The sequence below is a fragment of the Drosophila subpulchrella genome, unplaced genomic scaffold (assembly GCF_014743375.2).
Source record: "Drosophila subpulchrella strain 33 F10 #4 breed RU33 unplaced genomic scaffold, RU_Dsub_v1.1 Primary Assembly Seq26, whole genome shotgun sequence".
NCBI classification, from domain to species: Eukaryota; Metazoa; Arthropoda; class Insecta; order Diptera; family Drosophilidae; genus Drosophila; species Drosophila subpulchrella.
The window spans coordinates 241,956-262,996 of record NW_023665556.1 but is presented as its reverse complement, the minus strand read 5'-3'; positions in this window follow the sequence as shown (position 1 = coordinate 262,996).

Here is a 21,041-nt window from a genome sequence, read left to right as displayed (position 1 = left end):
TTACCCACGCCGCCTTCGCCTTCGGTTACATAATCGCCAGTGCTTACTTTGTTGCGAGCTCTTACAGCTTCCAGCTCCGTCTCCAACGATGCGATTCTCTCCAAGAGTTCCAACATTGGAGGTGGCCGGATCTTTTCTGGTACAATACCTCCCACCGTGGTAACATTACCTCCAGGTTGGGTAGTAGCTTTCACTTTCTTCTTCACCTGCTTATTTCCCGCGCCACTGCTCCCGAGTGTCTGACCCGCACTCGTTGATACGGGAATGACCTGCTCCTCATTCAACCGGTTACTTCGTCTGGGGGAATGTTGCATTTATTTATTTATTATACCCGTTACTCGTAGAGTAAAAGGGTATACTAGATCCGTCGGAAAGTATGTAACAGGCAGAAGGAAGCGTTTCCGACCCCATAAAGTATATATATTATTGATCAGGATCACTAGCCGAGTCGATCTAGCCATGTCCGTCTGTCGGTCTGTCCGTCTGTCTCTCCGTCCGGATGAACGCTGAGATCTCGGAAACTATAAGAGCTAGGATATTGAGATTTGGCGTGCAGATCCCTGAGCTTCTTACGCAGCGCAATTTTGTTTCAGTAAAGTGCCAAGCCCACTCTAACGCCCACAAACCGCCCAAAACTGTGGCTCCTATAGTTTTGATGCTAGAATAAAAATTTTAACTGAAATGTGTTGTCCTCATCAATACCTATCGAATGACCAAAAAAAAAGTTTGCCACGCCCACTTTAACGCCCACAAACCGCCCACAAACTTCAAAAAATCGTAAATATGAACGTGGATATCTCGGAAACTATCAAAGATAGAGTATTGGGATCTCAGATTCCGTAGGCTTGAGCGCAGCGCATGTTTGTTACGCGAATAGAAGACAAGAATACTTATAAATTAGTGCGCTAGTCACAATTTGATTTACTTCATTGACATAATAAAAAAATTCTTAACTATATAGTTCTAATACAAGACATTAAAGCTATGACATTTGACATATGAAACATTAAATTCTTAAGGACTAAGTATTGTTTTAAATTATATAATGCTTTGAAGATGTGTGTGTAATTCCGTTTTGAATTGCGAGGCAGACTTGATTGTTTTTAATGGATGTGGTAATTTATTCCAAGAACGTACAGCACAGATAAAAAAGTGTTTCTCAGCATAGGCATGTTTTACTTTTTGACAAATTAGATTGTATGTTCTGTTGGAAGCGTTGAATTTTAGTTTACTAAAGAGATATTTTGGCTCGTAAGTTGTTATTACTTTGTGCAACAGTACTAGTGTTTTGTACTCGATCCAGACTTTTAGCGGCAGATCAAAAATTTTAAAAGTTGCATCAGAGATTCGATCTGTGCCTCTGCGATTTAATATATACCTCGCTACTTTATTGAAGGCTGCAAGGAGTTTGTGATGGCTAGTAGCATCACAATTTCCAAAGTCTTCGACTCCATAGAATAGTAGTGGTGTCAGCTTAGTTTTCGCAATAAGCATTTTTATACCCTTGCAGAGGGTATATTGATTTCAGTCAGAAGTTTGCAACGCAGTGAAGGAGACGTTTCCGATCCCATAAAGTATATATATTCTTGATCAGCATGACTAGACGAGTCGATCTAGCCATGTCCGTCTGTCCGTCTGTCCGTCCGTTTCTACGCAAACTAGTCTCTCAGTTCTAAAGCTATCGGGCTGAAACTTTCCCAAAAGTCTTATATCTTTTGCAGGTAGTATATAAGTCGGGACCAGCCGGATCGGACAACTATATCTTATAGCTCCCATAGGAATAATCGGACAAAAAATTAAAAAAAAATTATATCTTTGGTGTTTTTTAGCATATAACCTCCTAAGCATGGAACTAACATTTTTTAATTAGTTTTGAATTTTGAATTAAATTTTATCGAAATCGGACGACTATATCATATAGCTGCCATAGGAACGATCGGAAAATTTGTGGAAAAATAATATGAAATAAATTATAGCTTCGGTGTTTTTCAACATATAACCTTCAACGCTTGGAAATAACATTTTTTAATTAGTTCTGAATTTCGAACTTAATTTTATCAAAATTGGACGAATATATCATATAGCTGCCATAGGAACGATCGGAAAATTGGTAGGAAAATAATATGAAACAAATTATAGCTTCGGTGTTTTTTAACATATAACCTCCTAGGCTTGGAAATAATATTTTTTAATTAGTTCTGAATTTTGAATTTAATTTTATAAAAATCGGACGACTATATCATATAGCTGCCATAGGAACGATCGGAAAATTGGTAGGAAAATAATATGAAACAAATTATAGCATCGGTGTTTTTTGACATATTATCTTATACTATTGGGAATATCATTTTTTGTGTTTTTTTAATATAATAATTATAGCTGCAAGGGTATATAAGCTTCGGCTTGCCGAAGCTAACTTCCTTTCTTGTTAAATTTGTCGATAAAAAGGTTTTCGTGTCGTTAAGTTGTCTAAGTATCCCATACATTTTTCCAATCGTACAATTTACGTGATTACTCCAGGATAGAGTGGAATTTATTGTAAAACCCAAGTTGCTCGCTCTGTCTACATAGTTTAATTGTTGACCATTTAAGGAAAGTTTTTCCAGATGATCTGTGTTAAAACATCGGTTATGTATTACTATGCATTTTGATTTGAGGGGGTTTAAGGATAATCTATTTCGCTCTGCCCATTTGCAAACCACGTCTAATTCACTGTTACAGACACGAACACATTCATTAATTTGGCTAACAGGACAGCTTACATATAGTTGGCCGTCATCGGCATACATGTGCATGTTACATTTTGTAAGAATATTTGGCAAGTCATTAACATAAAGACTGAACAAAAGAGGTCCAAGAATAGACCCCTGCGGTACACCACGTTTTACGGACAGAATAGATGATTTAGATGATTGTGTAGCTACTAGTTGTGATCGTTGAGTTAAGTAGGATTTCATAAAACTTGTTGCAGAGGCTGAAAACATGTAAAGACGACTTAGTTTAGTTAAAAGAATTTCGTGGTTTACCGCGTCAAAAGCCTTACTAAAATCTAAAAGCGTCAATAAGGTAATATTGCATCTATCCATTTGTAGTCTAATATCTTCAGTGATTTTTAAAACGGCTGTTGTGCAACTTCTGTTCTTTCGAAAACCGTACTGTTTCTCTGATAAAATATTGTGTGCATCCATAAAACTCACAATTTGGTTAGCAATTAACCGCTCAAGAACTTTTGACAAAAAAGGCAGGATGGCAATAGGTCGATATTCTGTACCTGATTTGGGAATTGGTAATACTTTTGCTATTTTCCAGGATTTGGGAAACATAGAGGTGTTGATGGAGCAGTTTAAAATGTGTGTTATAACAGGAAGAATTTTGGGAAGGATAAGTTTTAAAAATTTTGGATTTATCTCATCTAACCCCGTTGCGTTGGACTTAATGCTTAAAATTGACTTAAGGACATCGCACTGGCTGACACAATGAAAACTAAAAACAAGAAAGGAAGTTAGCTTCGGCAAGCCGAAGCTTATATACCCTTGCAGCTATAATTATTAAATTTAAAAACACAAAAAATTATATTTCCAATGGTATAAGATAATATGCCAAAAAACACCGAAGCTATAATTTGTTTCATATTATTTTCCTACAAATTTTCCGATCGTTCCTATGGCAGCTATATGATATAGTCGTCCGATTTTGATCAAATTTAATTCGAAATTCAGAATTAATTAAAAAATGTTATTTCCAAATAAAGAATGTTATGTTAAAAAACACCGAAGCTTTAATTTGTTTTATATTATTTTCCCACCGATTTTACGATCGTTCCTATAGCAGCTATATGATATAGTCGTCCGATTTTAATAAAATTTAATTCGAAATTCAGAACTAATTAAAACTGTTATTTCCAAGCGTAGGAGGCTATATGTTAAAAAACACCGAAGCTATAATGTGTTTCATATTATTTTCCCACCGATTTTAAGATCGTTCCTATGGCAGCTATATAATATAGTCGTCCGATTTTGATAAAATTTAATTCGAAATTCGAAACTAATTAAAAAAGTTTATTTCCAAGCGTAGGAGGTTATATGTTAAGGAACACCGAAGCTATAATTTGTTTCATATTATTTTCCCAACAATTTTACGATCGTTCCTATGGCAGCTATATGATATAGTCGTCCGATTTTGATTAAAATTAATTCGAAATTCAGAACTAATTAAAAAATTTTATTTCCAAGCGTAGGAGATAATATGTTAACAAACACCAAAGATATAATTTTTTTACATTTTTTTTCCGATTATTCCTATGGGAGCTATAAGATATAGTTGTCCGATCCGGCTGGTTCCGACTTATATACTACCTGCAAAAGATATAAGACTTTTGGGAAAGTTTCAGGCCGATAGCTTTAGAACTGAGAGACTAGTTTGCGTAGAAATGGACGGACAGACGGACAGACGGACATGGCTAGATCGACTCGCCTAGTGATGCTTATCAAGAATATATATACTTTATGGGGTCGGAAACGTCTCCTTCACTGCGTTGCAAACTTCTGACTGAAATCATTATAGCCTCTGCAAGGGTATAAAAACACCGAAGCTATAGTTTGTTTCATATTATTTTCCCACCAATTTTACGATCGTTCCTTTGGCAGCTAAATGATATAGTCGTCCGATTTTGATAAAATTAAATTCGAAATTCAGAATGAATAAAAAAATGTTATTTCCAAGCGTAGAAGGTTATATGTTAAAAAACACCGAAGCTATAATTTGTTTCATATTATTTTCCCACCGATTTTACGATCGTTCCTATGGCAGCTATATGATATAGTCGTCCGATTTTAATAAAATTTAATTCGAAATTCAGAACTAATTAAAAATGTTATTTCCAAGCGTAGGAGGCTATATGTTAAAAAACACCGAAGCTATAATTTGTTTCATATTATTTTCCCAAAGATTTTACGATCGTTCCTATGTCAGCTATATGATATAGTCGTCCGGTTTTGATAAAATTAAGTTTGAAATTCAGAACTAATTAAAAAATGTTATTTCAAAGCGAAGGAGGTTATATGTTAAGGAACACCGAAGCAATAATGTGTTTCATATTATTTTCCCAACGATTTTACGATCGTTCCTATGGCAGCTATATGATATAGTAGTCCGATTTTGATAAAATTTAATTCGAAATTCAGAACTAATTAAAGAATGTTATTTCCAAGCGTAGGAGGTTATATGTTAAGGAACACCGAAGCTATAATTTGTTTCATATTATTTTCCCACCAATTTTACGATCGTTCCTATGGCCGCTATATGAGGTTATATGTTAAAAAACACCGAAGCTATAATTTTTATACCCGTTACTCGTAGAGTAAAAGGGTATACTAGATTCGTCGGAAAGTATGTAACAGGCAGAAGGAAGCGTTTCCGATCCCATAAAGTATATATATTATTGATCAGGATCACTAGCCGAGTCGATCTAGCCATGTCCGTCTGTCCGTCTGTCCGTCTGTCTGTCCGTCCGGATGAACGCTGAGATCTCGGAAACTATTAGAGCTAGGATATTGAGATTTAGCGTGCAGATTTCTGAGCTTCTTACGCAGCGCAAGTTTGTTTCAGTAGAGTGCCACGCCCACTCTAACGCCCACAAACCGCCCAAAACTGTGGCTCCTATAGTTTTGATGCTAGAATAAAAATTTTAACTGAAATGTGTTGTCCTCATCAATACCTATCGAATGACCCAAAAAAAAGTTTGCCACGCCCACTTTAACGCCCACAAACCGCCCACAAACTTCAAAAAATCGTAAATATGAACGTGGATCACTCGGAAACTATCAAAGATAGAGTATTGGGATCTCAGATTTAGATTCCGCAGGCTTGAGCGCAGCGCATGTTTGTTACGCGAATATGCCACGCCCACTCTGGCGCCCACAATTTTCATGCTAGATACAAAATTTTAACTGAAATGTATTGGTCTCGTCAATACCTATCGACTGATTCAAAAAAAAATTTGCCACGCCCACTCTAACGCCCATAACGTTTAAATCTGTCTACCGCCGGTAGGTGGCGCATTTCAATATTGCTTTGCTGCTTGCATATCTCCATTTCCCTTTGGTCCCTTTAGCTGAGTAACGGGTATCTGATAGTCGGGGTACTCGACTATAGCGTTCTTCCTTGTTTTCATATTATTTTCCCACCAATTTTACGATCGTTCCTTTGGCAGCTAAATGATATAGTCGTCCGATTTTTATAAAATTAAATTCGAAATTCAGAATGAATAAAAAAATGTTATTTCCAAGCGTAGGAGGTTATATGTTAAAAAACACCGAAGCTATAATTTGTTTCATATTATTTTTCCACCGATTTTACGATCGTTTCTATGGCAGCTATATGATATAGTCGTCCGATTTTGATAAAATTTAATTCGAAACTCAGAACTAATTAAAAAATGTTATTTCCAAGCGTAGGAGGTTATATGATAAGGAACACCGAAGCTATAATGTGTTTCATATTATTTTCCCACCGATTTTACGATCGTTCCTATGGCAGCTATATGATATAGTCGTCCGATTTTGATAAAATTTAATTCGAAATTCAGAACTAATTAAAAAATCTTATTTCCCAGCGTAGGAGGTTATATGTTAAGAAACACCGAAGCTATAATTTGTTTCATATTATTTTCCCACCAATTTTACGATCGTTCCTATGGCAGCTATATGATATAGTTTTCCGATTTTGATAAAATTTAATTCAAAATTCCAATTTTATTAAAAAATGTTATTTCCAAGGAAAGGAGGTAATATGTTAAAAAACACCAAAGATATAATTTTATTACATTTTTTCCGATTATTCCTATCGGAGCTATAAGATATAGTTGTCCGATCCGGCTGGTTCCGACTTATATTCTACCTGCAAAAGATATAAGACTTTCGGGAAAGTTTCAGCCCGATAGCTTTAAAACTGAGAGACTAGTTTGCGTAGAAACGGACGGACAGACGGACAGACGGACATGGCTACATCGACTCGTCTAGCAAGTTTCTTATATTGATTTCTAATGTTAAGCTTGCAGGTGGCCATCGGCATACCAATGTTCTCCTTGTCCGGAAGGAGAGGAACGGTAGTGCCATGCCTGGCCAGCTCATCTGCAATACAATTGCCTGTAATGTTCCGGTGACCCGGGACCCATATCAGGTGAATTTTAAACTGCAGAGCCATCTCGTGCAGAGATTTGCGGCAGTTTGATATGGTGTGGGAGTTTGTATTGGTCGAGATAATCGACCTGATAGCCGCCTGACTATCACTATAGATGTTAATCAGTTTATTCTGACAGTTTGCATCGTTCAGAAGCATCAAAGCTTCAATTATGGCAAATACTTCCGCCTGGAGGACGCTACATTGATCAGGAAGTCTGAAGGATTTCCTGATATTAAGTTGTTCGGAGTATATACCTCCTCCGACTTGATTATTTAATTTTGAGCCGTCAGTGTAGAAATTGACTGCCTCTGGCAGTCCGGCCCGGCTGGCCTTGTTTCCAGTATTCTCTGGTTGGGAGCAATGCTTCAAAGGGGGTGTGTATGTATTCAATAGGTTTACATAGATCTGTACTAGTGTGTCTTGCTGGAGTATCCTGGCATGACCGTATATTTGGGGTTTCCACTGCCCTAAGTCCCTCATCCGAACCGCAGCTATCTTAGCTCGTTCCATGCCGGCTAAGTCCAGACTTGGAAGGTTCAGAATAGCATTTAGCGCCTCGTTGGGGGTGGTGCGAAGGGCTCCGCTTATGCATAAGGATGCCATTCGTTGTACCTTGTTTAGGTTTGTTATATGCCACAACCTTGCATCCACCCCCTTCCATGTAGCACAACAGCTTATTTACTGCGATGTTCCATAGAAGGGGGAGAGTACACCACCCTGAGGGGTTCCCCTGTTCACAAACCTTGTTTGTGTTGAGATTCCTAGCGTGGAGGTTACCATTCTGCTCTTCAGCAATTTATGGATTAACTCCACGATTTGGATCTCAACACCCAGGTCGGTGAGGGATTCGGTTATGGCTGTAGGGAGAATATTGTTGAAAGCGCCCTCTATGTCCAGGAATGCAGTGATGCTTATCAAGAATATATATACTTTATGGGGTCGGAAACGTATCCTTCACTGCGTTGCAAACTTCTGACTGAAATCATTATACCCTCTGCAAGGGTATAAAAACACCGAAGCTATAATTTGTTTCATATTATTTTCCCACCAATTTTACGATCGTTCCTTTGGCAGCTAAATGATATAGTCGTCCGATTTTGATAAAATTAAATTCAAAATTCAGAATGAATAAAAAAATGTTATTTCCAAGCGTAGGAGGTTATATGTTAAACAAGGAAGAACGCTATAGTCGAGTACCTCGACTATCAGATACCCGTTACTCAGCTAAAAGGACCAAAGGAAAATGGAGATATGCAGCAAAGCGAGGTTGAAATGCGCCACCTACCGGCGGTAGACAGATTTAAGCGTTGTGGGCGTTAGAGTGGGCGTGGCAAAGTTTTTTTTGGATCAATCGATAGGTATTGACAAGACCAATACATTTCAGTTAAAATTTTGTATCTAGCATGAATATTGTGGGCGCCACAGGCTTGGGCGGTTTGTGGGCGTTAGAGTGGGCGTGGCATATTCGCGTGACAAACCTGCGCTGCGCTCAAGCCTACGGAATCTAAATCTGAATTCCCATTTCTCTATCTTTGATATTTTCCGAGATATCTGCGTTCATATTTACGATTTTTTGAAGTTTGTCGGCGGTTTGTGGGCGTTCAAGTGGGCGTGGCAAACTTTTTTTTGGGTCAATCGATAGGTATTGATGAGAACAATACATTTCAGTTAAAATTTTTATTCTAGCATGAAAACTGTAGGAGCCTCCGTTTTGGGCGGTTTGTGGGCGTTAGAGTGGGCGTGGCACTCTGCTGAAACAAACTTGCGCTGCGTAAGAAGCTCAGGAATCTGCACGCCTAATCTCAATAGCCTAGCTCTTATAGTTTCCAAGATCTCAGCGTTCATCCGGACGGACAGACAGACGGACAGACGGACAGACGGACAGACGGACAGACGGACAGACGGACAGACGGACAGACGGACAGACGGACAGACGGACAGACGGACAGACGGACATGGCTAGATCGACTCGGCTAGTGATCCTGATCAAGAATATATATACTTTATGGGGTCGGAAACGCTTCCTTCTGCCTGTTACATACTTTCCGACGAATCTAGTATACCCTTTTACTCTACGAGTAACGGGTATAAAAACACCGAAGCTATAATTTGTTTCATATTATTTTCCCACCGATTTTACGATCGTTCCTATGGCAGCTATATGATATAGTCGTCCGATTTTGATAAAATTTAATTCGAAATTCAGAACTTATTAAAAATGTTATTTCCAAGCGTAGGAGGTTATATGTTAAGGAACACCGAAGCAATAATGTGTTTCATATTATTTTCCCACCGATTTTACGATCGTTCCTATGGCAGCTATATGATATAGTCGTCCGATTTTGATAAAATTTAGTTCGAAATTCAGAACTAATTAAAAAATTTTATTTCCAAGCGTAGGAGGTTATATGTTAAGGAACACCGAAGCTATAATTTGTTTCATATTATTTTCCCACCAATTTTACGATCGTTCCTATGGCAGCTATATGATATAGTCGTCCGATTTTGATAAAATTAAGTTCGAAATTCAGAACTAATTAAAAAATGTTATTTCCAAGCGTAGGAGGTTATATGTTAAGGAACACCGAAGCTTTAATTTGTTTCATATTATTTTCCCACCAATTTTACGATCGTTCCTATGGCAGCTATATGATATATTCGTCCGATTTTGATAAAATTTAATTCGAAATTCAGAACTAATTAAGATATGTTTTTTCCAAGCGTAGGAGGTTATATTTTAAGGAACACCGATCTTCCGATTTTGATAAAATTTAGTTCGAAATTCAAAACTAATAAAAAAATGTTATTTCCAAGGAAAGGAGGTAATATGTTAAAAAACACCAAAGATATAATTTGTTTACATTTTTTTTCCGATTACTCCTATGGGAGCTATAAGATATAGTTGTGCGATCCGGCTGGTTCCGACTTATATACTACCTGCAAAAGATATAAGACTTTTGGGAAAGTTTCAGCCCGATAGCTTTAGAACTGAGAGACTAGTTTGCGTAGAAACGGACGAACAGACGGACAGACGGACATAGCTAGGTCGACTCGTCTAGTGATGCTGATCAAGAATATATATACTTTATGGGGTCGGAAACGTCTCCTTCACTGCGTTGCAAACTTCTGACTGAAATCATTATACCCTCTGCAAGGGTATAAAAAAACACCGAAGCTATAATTTGTTTCATATTATGTTCCCACCAATTTTCCGATCGTTCCTATGGCAGCTATATGATATAGTCGTCCGATTTTGATAAAATTAAATTCGAAATTCAGAACTAATTAAAAATTTTATTTCCAAGCGTAGGAGGTTATATGTTAAGGAACACCGAAGCTTTAATTTGTTTCATATTATTTTCCCACCAATTTTACGATCGTTCCTATGGCAGCTATATGATATATTCGTCCGATTTTGATCAAATTTAATTCGAAATTCAGAACTAATTAAGAAATGTTATTTCCAATCGTAGGAGGTTATATTTTAAGGAACACCGATCTTCCGATTTTGATAAAATTTAATTCGAAATTCAAAACTAATTAAAAAATGTTATTTCCAAGGAAAGGAGGTAATATGTTAAAAAATCACCAAAGATATAATTTGTTTACATTTTTTTTCCGATTACTCCTATGGGAGCTATAAGATATAGTTGTGCGATCCGGCTGGTTCCGACTTATATACTACCTGCAAAAGATATAAGACTTTTGGGAAAGTTTTAGCCCGATAGCTTTAGAACTGAGAGACTAGTTTGCGTAGAAACGGACGGACAGACGGACAGACGGACAGACGGACATGGCTAGATCGACTCGTCTAGTGATGCTGATCAAGAATATATATACTTTATGTTGTCGGAAAGCTTCTGACTGAAATCATTATACCCTCTGCAAGGGTATAAAAAAACACCGAAGCTATAATTTGTTTCATATTATGTTCCCACCAATTTTCCGATCGTTCCTATGGCAGCTATATGATATAGTCGTCCGATTTTGATAAAATTAAATTCGAAATTCAGAACTAATTAAAAATTTTATTTCCAAGCGTAGGAGGTTATATGTTTAGGAACACCGAAGCTATAATGTGTTTCATATTATTTTCCCACCAATTTTACGATCGTTCCTATGGCAGCTATATGATATAGTCGTCCGATTTTGATAAAATTTAATTCGAAATTCAGAACTAATTAAAAAATGTTATTTACAAGCGTAGGAGGTTATATGTTAAGGAACACCGAAGCTTTAATTTGTTTCATATTATTTTCCCACCAATTTTACGATCGTTCCTATGGCAGCTATATGATATATTCGTCCGATTTTGATCAAATTTAATTCGAAATTCAGAACTAATTAAGAAATGTTATTTCCAATCGTAGGAGGTTATATTTTAAGGAACACCGATCTTCCGATTTTGATAAAATTTAATTCGAAATTCAAAACTAATTAAAAAATGTTATTTCCAAGGAAAGGAGGTAATATGTTAAAAAACACCAAAGATATAATTTGTTTACATTTTTTTTCCGATTACTCCTATGGGAGCTATAAGATATAGTTGTGCGATCCGGCTGGTTCCGACTTATATACTACCTGCAAAAGATATAAGACTTTTGGGAAAGTTTTAGCCCGATAGCTTTAGAACTGAGAGACTAGTTTGCGTAGAAACGGACGGACAGACGGACAGACGGACATGGCTAGATCGACTCGTCTAGTGATGCTGATCAAGAATATATATACTTTATGTTGTCGGAAACGTCTCCTTCACTGCGTTGCAAGCTTCTGACTGAAATCATTATACCCTCTGCAAGGGTATAAAAAAACACCGAAGCTATAATTTGTTTCATATTATGTTCCCACCAATTTTCCGATCGTTCCTATGGCAGCTATATGATAAAGTCGTCCGATTTTGATAAAATTAAATTCGAAATTCAGAACTAATTAAAAATTTTATTTCCAAGCGTAGGAGGTTATATGTTAAAAAACACCGAAGCTATAATTTCTTTCATATTATTTCCCCACCAATTTTACGATCGTTCCTTTGGCAGCTATATAATACAGTCGTCCGATTTTGATAAAATTAAATTCGAAATTCAGAATTAATTAAAAAATGTTATTTCCAAGCGTAGGAGGTTATATGTAAAAAAACACCGAAGCTATAATTTGTTTCATATTATTTTCCCACCGATTTTACGATCGTTCCTATGGCAGCTATATGATATAGTCGTCCGATTTTAATAAAATTTAATTCGATATTCAGAACTAATTAAAAAATGTTATTTCCAAGCGTAGGAGGTTATATGTTAAGGAACACCGTAGCTATAATGTGTTTCATTATTTTCCCACCGATTTTACGATCGTTCCTATGGCAGCTATATGATATAGTCGTCCGATTTTGATCAAATTTAATTCAAAATTCAGAACTAATTAAAAAATGTTATTTCCAAGCGTAGGAGGTTATATGTTAAGGAACACCGTAGCTATAATGCGTTTCATATTATTTTCCCACCGATTTTACGATCGTTCCTATGGCAGCTATATGATATAGTCTTCCGATTTTGATAAAATTAAATGAGAATTTCAGAACTAATAAAAAAATGTTGTTTCCAAGCGTAGGAGGTTTTATGTTAAGGAACACCGAAGCTATAATTTGTTTCATATTATTTTCCCACCAATTTTACGATGGCAGCTATATGATAAGGTCTTCCGATTTTGATAAAATTTAATTCGAAATTCAAAACTAATTAAAAAATGTTATTTCCAAGGAAAGGAGGTAATATGTTAAAAAACACCAAAGATATAATTTGTTTACATTTTTTTTCCGATTACTCCTATGGGAGCTATAAGATATAGTTGTGCGATCCGGCTGGTTCCGACTTATATACTACCTGCAAAAGATATAAGACTTTTGGGAAAGTTTCAGCCCGATAGCTTTAGAACTGAGAGACTAGTTTGCGTAGAAACGGACGGACAGACGGACAGACGGACAGTCGGACATGGCTAGGTCGACTCGTCTAGTGATGCTGATCAAGAATATATATACTTTATGGGGTCGGAAACGTCTCCTTCACTGCGTTGCAAACTTCTGACTGAAATCATTATACCCTCTGCAAGGGTATAAAAAAACACCGAAGCTATAAGTTGTTTCATATTATGTTCCCACCAATTTTCCGATCGTTCCTATGGCAGCTATATGATATAGTCGTCCGATTTTGATAAAATTAAAATCGAAATTCAGAACTAATTAAAAATTTTATTTCCAAGCGTAGGAGGTTATATGTTAAAAAACACCGAAGCTATAATTTCTTTCATATTATTTCCCCACCAATTTTACGATCGTTCCTTTGGCAGCTATATGATACAGTCGTCCGATTTTGATAAAATTAAATTCGAAATTCAGAATTAATTAAAAAATGTTATTCCCAAGCGTAGGAGGTTATATGTAAAAAAACACCGAAGCTATAATTTGTTTCATATTATTTTCCCACCGATTTTACGATCGTTCCTATGGCAGCTATATGATATAGTCGTCCGATTTTAATAAAATTTAATTCGAAACTCAGAACTAATTAAAAAATGTTATTTCCAAGCGTAGGAGGTTATATGTTAAGGAACACCGTAGCTATAATGTGTTTCATTATTTTCCCACCGATTTTACGATCGTTCCTATGGCAGCTATATGATATAGTCGTCCGATTTTGATCAAATTTAATTCGAAATTCAGAACTAATTAAAAAATGTTATTTCCAAGCGTAGGAGGTTATATGTTAAGGAACACCGTAGCTATAATGCGTTTCATATTATTTTCCCACCGATTTTACGATCGTTCCTATGGCAGCTATATGATATAGTCTTCCGATTTTGATAAAATTAAATGAAAATTTCAGAACTAATAAAAAAATGTTGTTTCCAAGCGTAGGAGGTTTTATGTTAAGGAACACCGAAGCTATAATTTGTTTCATATTATTTTCCCACCAATTTTACGATGGCAGCTATATGATAAGGTCTTCCGATTTTGATAAAATTTAATTCGAAATTCAAAACTAATTAAAAAATGTTATTTCCAAGGAAAGGAGGTAATATGTTAAAAAACACCAAAGATATAATTTTTTTACATTTTTTTCCGATTATTCCTATGGGAGCCATAAGATATAGTTGTCCGATCCGGCTGGTTCCGACTTATATACTACATGCAAAAGATATAAGACTTTTGGGAAAGTTTCAGCCCGATAGCTTTAAAACTGAGAGACTAGTTTGCGTAGAAACGGACGGACAGACGGACATGGCTAGATCGACTCGTCTAGTGATGCTGATCAAGAATATATATACTTTATGGGGTCGGAAACCTCTCCTTCACTGCGTTGCAAAATTCGGACTGAAATCATTATACCCTCTGCAAGGGTATAAAAAACACCGAGGCTATAATTTGTTTCAAATTATGTTCCCACCAATTTTCCGATCGTTCCTATGGCAGCTATATGATATAGTCGTCCGATTTTGATAAAATTTAAATCGATATTCAGAACTAATTAAAAATTTTATTTTCAAGCGTAGGAGGTTATATGTTAAGGAACACCGAAGCTATAATGTGTTTCATATTATTTTCCCACCAATTTTACGATCGTTCCTATGGCAGCTATATGATATAGTCGTCCGATTTTGATAAAATTTAATTCGAAATTCAGAACTAATTAAAAAATGTTATTTACAAGCGTAGGAGGTTATATGTTAAGGAACACCGTAGCTATAATGTGTTTCATAATTTTTTCCCACCAATTTTACGATCGTTCCTATGGCAGCTATATGATATAGTCGTCCGATTTTGATAAAATTTAATTCGAAACTCAGAACTAATTAAAAATGTTATTTCCAAGCGTAGGAGGTTATATGTTAAGGAACACCGTAGCTATAATGTGTTTCATTATTTTCCCACCGATTTTACGATCGTTCCTATGGCAGCTATATGATATAGTCGTCCGATTTTGATCAAATTTAATTCGAAATTCAGAACTAATTAAAAAATGTTATTTCCAAGCGTAGGAGGTTATATGTTAAGGAACACCGTAGCTATAATGCGTTTCATATTATTTTCCCACCGATTTTACGATCGTTCCTATGGCAGCTATACGATATAGTCTTCCGATTTTGATAAAATTTAATTCGAAATTCAAAACTAATTAAAAAATGTTATTTCCAAGGAAAGGAGGTAATATGTTAAAAAACACCAAAGATATAATTTGTTTACATTTTTTTTCCGATTACTCCTATGGGAGCTATAAGATATAGTTGTGCGATCCGGCTGGTTCCGACTCATATACTACCTGCAAAAGATATAAGGCTTTTGGGAAAGTTTCAGCCCGATAGCTTTAGAACTGAGAGACTAGTTTGCGTAGAAACGGACGGACAGACGGACAGACGGACATGGCTAGGTCGACTCGTCTAGTGATGCTGATCAAGAATATATGTACTTTATGGGGTCGGAAACGTCTCCTTCACTGCGTTGCAAACTTCTGACTGAAATCATTATACCCCCTGCAAGGGTATAAAAAAACACCGAGGCTATAGTTTGTTTCAAATTATGTTCCCACCAATTTTCCGATCGTACCTATGGCAGCTATATGATATAGTCTTCAGATTTTGATAAAATTAAATTCGAAACTCAGAACTAATTAAAAATTTTATTTCCAAGCGTAGGAGGTTATATGTTAAAAAACACCGAAGCTATAGTTTCATTCATATTATTTTCCCAGCAATTTTACGATCGTTCCTTTGGCAGCTATATGATATAGTCGTCCGATTTTGATAAAATTAAATTCGAAGTTCAGAACTAATAAAAAAATGTTATTTCCAAGCGTAGGAGGTTATATGTTAAGGAACACCGTAGCTATAATGTGTTTCATATTATTTTCCCACCGATTTTACGATCGTTCCTATGGCAGCTATATGATATAGTCTTCCGATTTTGATAAAATTAAATTAGAAATTCAGAACTAATAAAAAAATGTTATTTCCAAGCGTAGGAGGTTACATGTTAAGGAACACCGAAGCTATAATGTGTTTTATATTATTTTCCCACCAATTTTACGATCGTTCCTATGGCAGCTATATGATATAGTCTTCCGATTTTGATAAAATTTAATTCGAAATTCAAAACTAATTAAAAAATGTTTTTTCCAAGGAAAGGAGGTAATATGTTAAAAACACCAAAGATATAATTTGTTTACATTTTTTTTCCGATTACTCGTATGGGAGCTATAAGATATAGTTGTGCGATCCGGCTGGTTCGGACTTATATACTACCTGCAAAAGATATAAGACTTTTGGGAAAGTTTCAGCCCGATAGCTTTAGAACTGAGAGACTAGTTTGCGTAGAAACGGACGGACAGACGGACATGGCTAGGTCGACTCGTCTAGTGATGCTGATCAAGAATATATACACTTTATGGGGTCGGAAACGTCTCCGTCACTGCGTTGCAAACTTCTGACTGAAATCATTATACCCTCTGCAAGGGTATAAAAATTCAGAGCTAATTAAAAATTTTATTTCCAATTTTACGATCGTTCCTTTGGCAGCTATATGATATAGTCGTCCGATTTTGATAAAATTAAATTCGAAATTCAGAATGAATTAAAAAATGTTATATACAAGCGTAGGAGGTTATATGTAAAAAAACACAGAAGTTATAATTTGTTTCATATTATTTTCCCACCGATTTTACGATCGTTCCTATGGCAGCTATATGATATAGTCGTCCGATTTTGATAAAATTTAATTCGAAATTCAGAACTAATTAAAAAATGTTATTTCCAAGCGTAGGAGGTTATATGATAAGGAACACCGAAGTTATAATTTGTTTCATGTTATTTTCCCACCAATTTTACGATCGTTCCTATGGCAGCTATATGATATAGTCGTCCGATTTTGATAAAATTTAATTCGAAACTCAAAACTAATTAAAAAATGTTATTTCCAAGCGTAGGAGGTTATATGTTAAGGAACACCGTAGCTATAATGTGTTTCATTATTTTCCCACCGATTTTACGATCGTTCCTATGGCAGCTATATGATATAGTCTTCCGATTTTGATCAAATTTAATTCGAAATTCAGAATGTTTGTGCCTAACCGAAGTAGACACCTGCAGGACGATTGCGTCGCGGCAATGGTAACGATGGTTACTGCAATGCCGGACCACAGGCGATGCTGAACTGCGCTGAGGTTGAGCTAACGTGGTTAGCTGCTAGTTGAGATAGTGTATTACGAGCCCTATTCCTAGAGGTAGGAAGTAGAACCGCGGAGTTATGAGGTGTGTTGATAACTGATTTATTCTTCATTTGATACCTGCTTATATTCTACTTAGAACACGGACGCTTAGTGTAATGGTTAGTGAAAGAAGCTATATTCTAAAGTAGGTCAGGGAATTATGATTACGGTAGCAGTTGCGTAGTTGGCTCGGCTGACACCGCAAATGTGCTGACTGCATTGGCGGGTCAGCGTATCGTTGTGACGGTGAGATGGTGAGTTAGTGAGACATATGATATAATATGCTGATCAGCAATTCTCATCTGCAGTGAGTGCTACTGAGCGCCTGGTACTGTTCCCAATTTGGCTACTGCTTGATTTGTTGGGTGTGGTCATGTTGAGTACCTTTGGGTACGAACATTCTCCCCCCCCATTGAGGGGTACCCTCAATTAAAGGCGTGATGTCGGTCAGCCCTTGGCCGAATTGTATAGAAAGCACCTAACAAATCATTGACCACGGGGGATCTTCAACTGCGGCGGTTCCTGTTTGTGATTCAGGTCCTTCACATCTTCTTGATGCTGCTGAACACTCCCCTTTGCGATAAAATTTACATTACCGTGGGGACTGAAATTGTGCCCTCGTAGAATTTGATCATTTGGCACGTCTATGGTATGTGGACGTTCTGCAACAAAACTAAGATCTTTCTTGGTTAAGTTTAGAAATGTTGAACCAAAGTCAGCCTTCTTGTAGGTTTTGAATTGATGAGACGTCGGTTCTATATTCATCGGATTTTTATCTTTCGTTGGCTCATAAGCAGCGTTCGGTCCTGCAAAATCATCTCTGTTTTCTATTAGATTGGGGTTGATTTCCGTATCAGATGAGGTTTCTTTATTGAGATAACCTGTGATTACATAACCAAGCCTTGTGCCTTGTGCCAAAGGTTTATTAGGTCCTAGTTCAAGAAGTTCACCGGTAATTACACGAGAAAATACTTCAACCCCTAAAGTTAGGTCAATGGGTCCTGGTTGCCGAAAGTCAGGATCTGCTAACGGCAGTCCCTCGGGAATATTAAGATCGGTTGTAATCGGTACTGACGGTTGGTCTGTAATGACTGTGGGCATAATAAATACCTCTAATAGTTTTTCAAACCCTGATGTACAGGATGAGAGCTTTAGTGTTGATCTAATTGCTGTTGATATCTTTCCTCCGATTCCAGATATTTCAATCGGTGACCTTTGTTTAAGAGATAGCAGATCTGCCATTCTCCTTGAAATAAGATTCACCTGTGATCCACCATCTATTACAGCGCGACATGTTTGTATTTGACCGTTTGGCCCTTGTAATGAGACCTTGGCGGTCGCGAGCAAAGTATATCCTCCTACGTGGACGTAGCCTGCAACGGTTACTGCGCCGGCCACTGGATTGCTAGTCGGTCCTTGGTGTAACAGTGAATGATGCCGTTGCTGGCAGACTCGACAAGTGGTCGGTGATCCACAGTTTTCAACCTTATGAGCTGTAGACAAACAATTTGTGCATGCTCCTACTTGAATAATGGCTTGGCGCCGTGCTTTGGGGTCCATTTGCTGGATACGGCTACATGCTCTAAGATTATGTTGTCCTAGGTGACAAATCTTACAGCTTTCTTCGTTGTGAACTGACTGATGGCGGAGTGTTGCTGTAGGTTGAGCGCTTATCGTCTCTAGCATGCAAGCGCGCCGCTCAATAAACGTCAGTACACTCAATAACGTTGGAATTTCCGTTGGTGCATCCGCTGAATTTTCGAGAGCAGCTAGAGACTGCTGGTCTAGTTTTCTTCTGATAAGAAAACACAGGATTGGATCCCAGGATTTTGTGCTGATATCAAGGTTTTTAAGAGTACTCATTGAATTTTTTATAGTGTCATGCAAGGCCCTTAGTTGGCGCGAGGAGCCGTCTATAGGCTTATGGTCAATAATTTTTGCAATGGCGGCGAATACTAGTATTTTTCCGTTCTGGTACCTGGCCTTTAAACGCAACCAGGTGTCGTCATAGCCACCCTGTGAGAAGGCTGTGTCTGTCAAGACGTTTCTCGCTTCACCACGAAGCGAACTCTGTAGAATATGTAGTTTTTGACTGGCCGAATATGGTTTGTTATGTACCAATTCCACAAAGAGATCATGGAACCGTGGCCAGTCTAGATACTCGCCGTTGAACTCCGGAATGCTAATTGGCGGAAGTGCCAAGTTTAGGCTCATTGGCGCGTCGTTTTCTCGTAGCAGGTTCATTTCGTATTCCTCGTATAATGTCTTATATAATAATGTCGTATATAATGCCTTAGTAACGCCCAATGGAGATCCAGGTGCCTTTGTAGGGCTGGGGTGACAGTTGGAGCGTTCGAGGCTAATGTTAATGATGACTCCAATTCGTTGCATCTTCTCTGCAACTGTCGGATCACCGTGTCAATTGTGGAATCTCCTTTGACTTGATCTCTTGTTGCGAGCTTGATGTTGGTCGAAGTTCGTCTGGGGGCCTTCGGAAGCTCGCTTCCAGTCGGCATGTTGTCCAGAAAGATATTCTGATATTTTTCGACCAGCTCTTTAAGTGCTACTAGTCGTGAAGAGTACTCACTTCCAGTGGGTAGTGCCGCTTGCTGGACTTCTTCATCTAGGCCGCAAAACTGCTGCCAGAGATCGTTTAACTGAGTTAGCTTACCGGAATAATAGCCGTCTCGGTGGCGTCGGTCGGCAGAATCCTTGCCATAATTCTTAATGAGCTGTTGGATTTTCTCTTGCAGCTCGTTTTGGGTGTCTAGTAATCGATTGTGTAAATCGATTCTTGTGTGACTTGTTTCCTCAATGAATGAAGTAGACATATTGTGTGTCTTGGAAACAAAGAATCTTGTGAAGCTGGATGAAGCTGAGTATCCTGTGAAGCTGGATGAAGCTGAGTATCCTGTTAAGCTGGATGAAGCTGTAGTTCCTGTGACGCTGGAAGAAGAAGCGTATCCTGTGAAGCTAGATGAAGCTGAAGTTCCTGTGACGCTGGAAGAAGAAGCGAATCCTGTGAAGCTGGATTAAGCTGAAGTTCCTGTGACTCTGGAAGAAGAAGCGTATCCTGTGAAGCTGGATGAAGCTGAAGTTCCTGTGACGCTGGAAGAAGAAGCGAGTCCTGTGAAGCTGGATTAAGCTGAAGTTCCTGTGACGCTGGAAGAAGAAGCCTATCCTGTGAAGCGGGATAAAGCTGAAGTTCCTGTGACGCTGGAAGACGAAGCGTATCCTGTGAAGCTGGATTAAGCTGAAGTTCCTGTGACGCTGGAAGAAGAAGCGAATCCTGTGAAGCTGGATTAAGCTGAAGTTCCTGTGACGCTGGAAGAAGAAGCGAATCCTGTGAAGCTGGATTAAGCTGAAGTTCCTGTGACGCTGGAAGACGAAGCGTATCCTGTGAAGCTGGATTAAGCTGAAGTTCCTGTGACGCTGGAAGAAGAAGCGAATCCTGTGAAGCTGGATTAAGCTGAAGTTCCTGTGACGCTGGAAGACGAAGCGTATCCTGTGAAGCTGGATGAAGCTGAAGTTCCTTTAGTGGGAAGGGGGTTGCTTGAGTGTGATCCTTTGTTGTTAAAGGATCACGTCGGGGTCACCAATGTTTGTGCC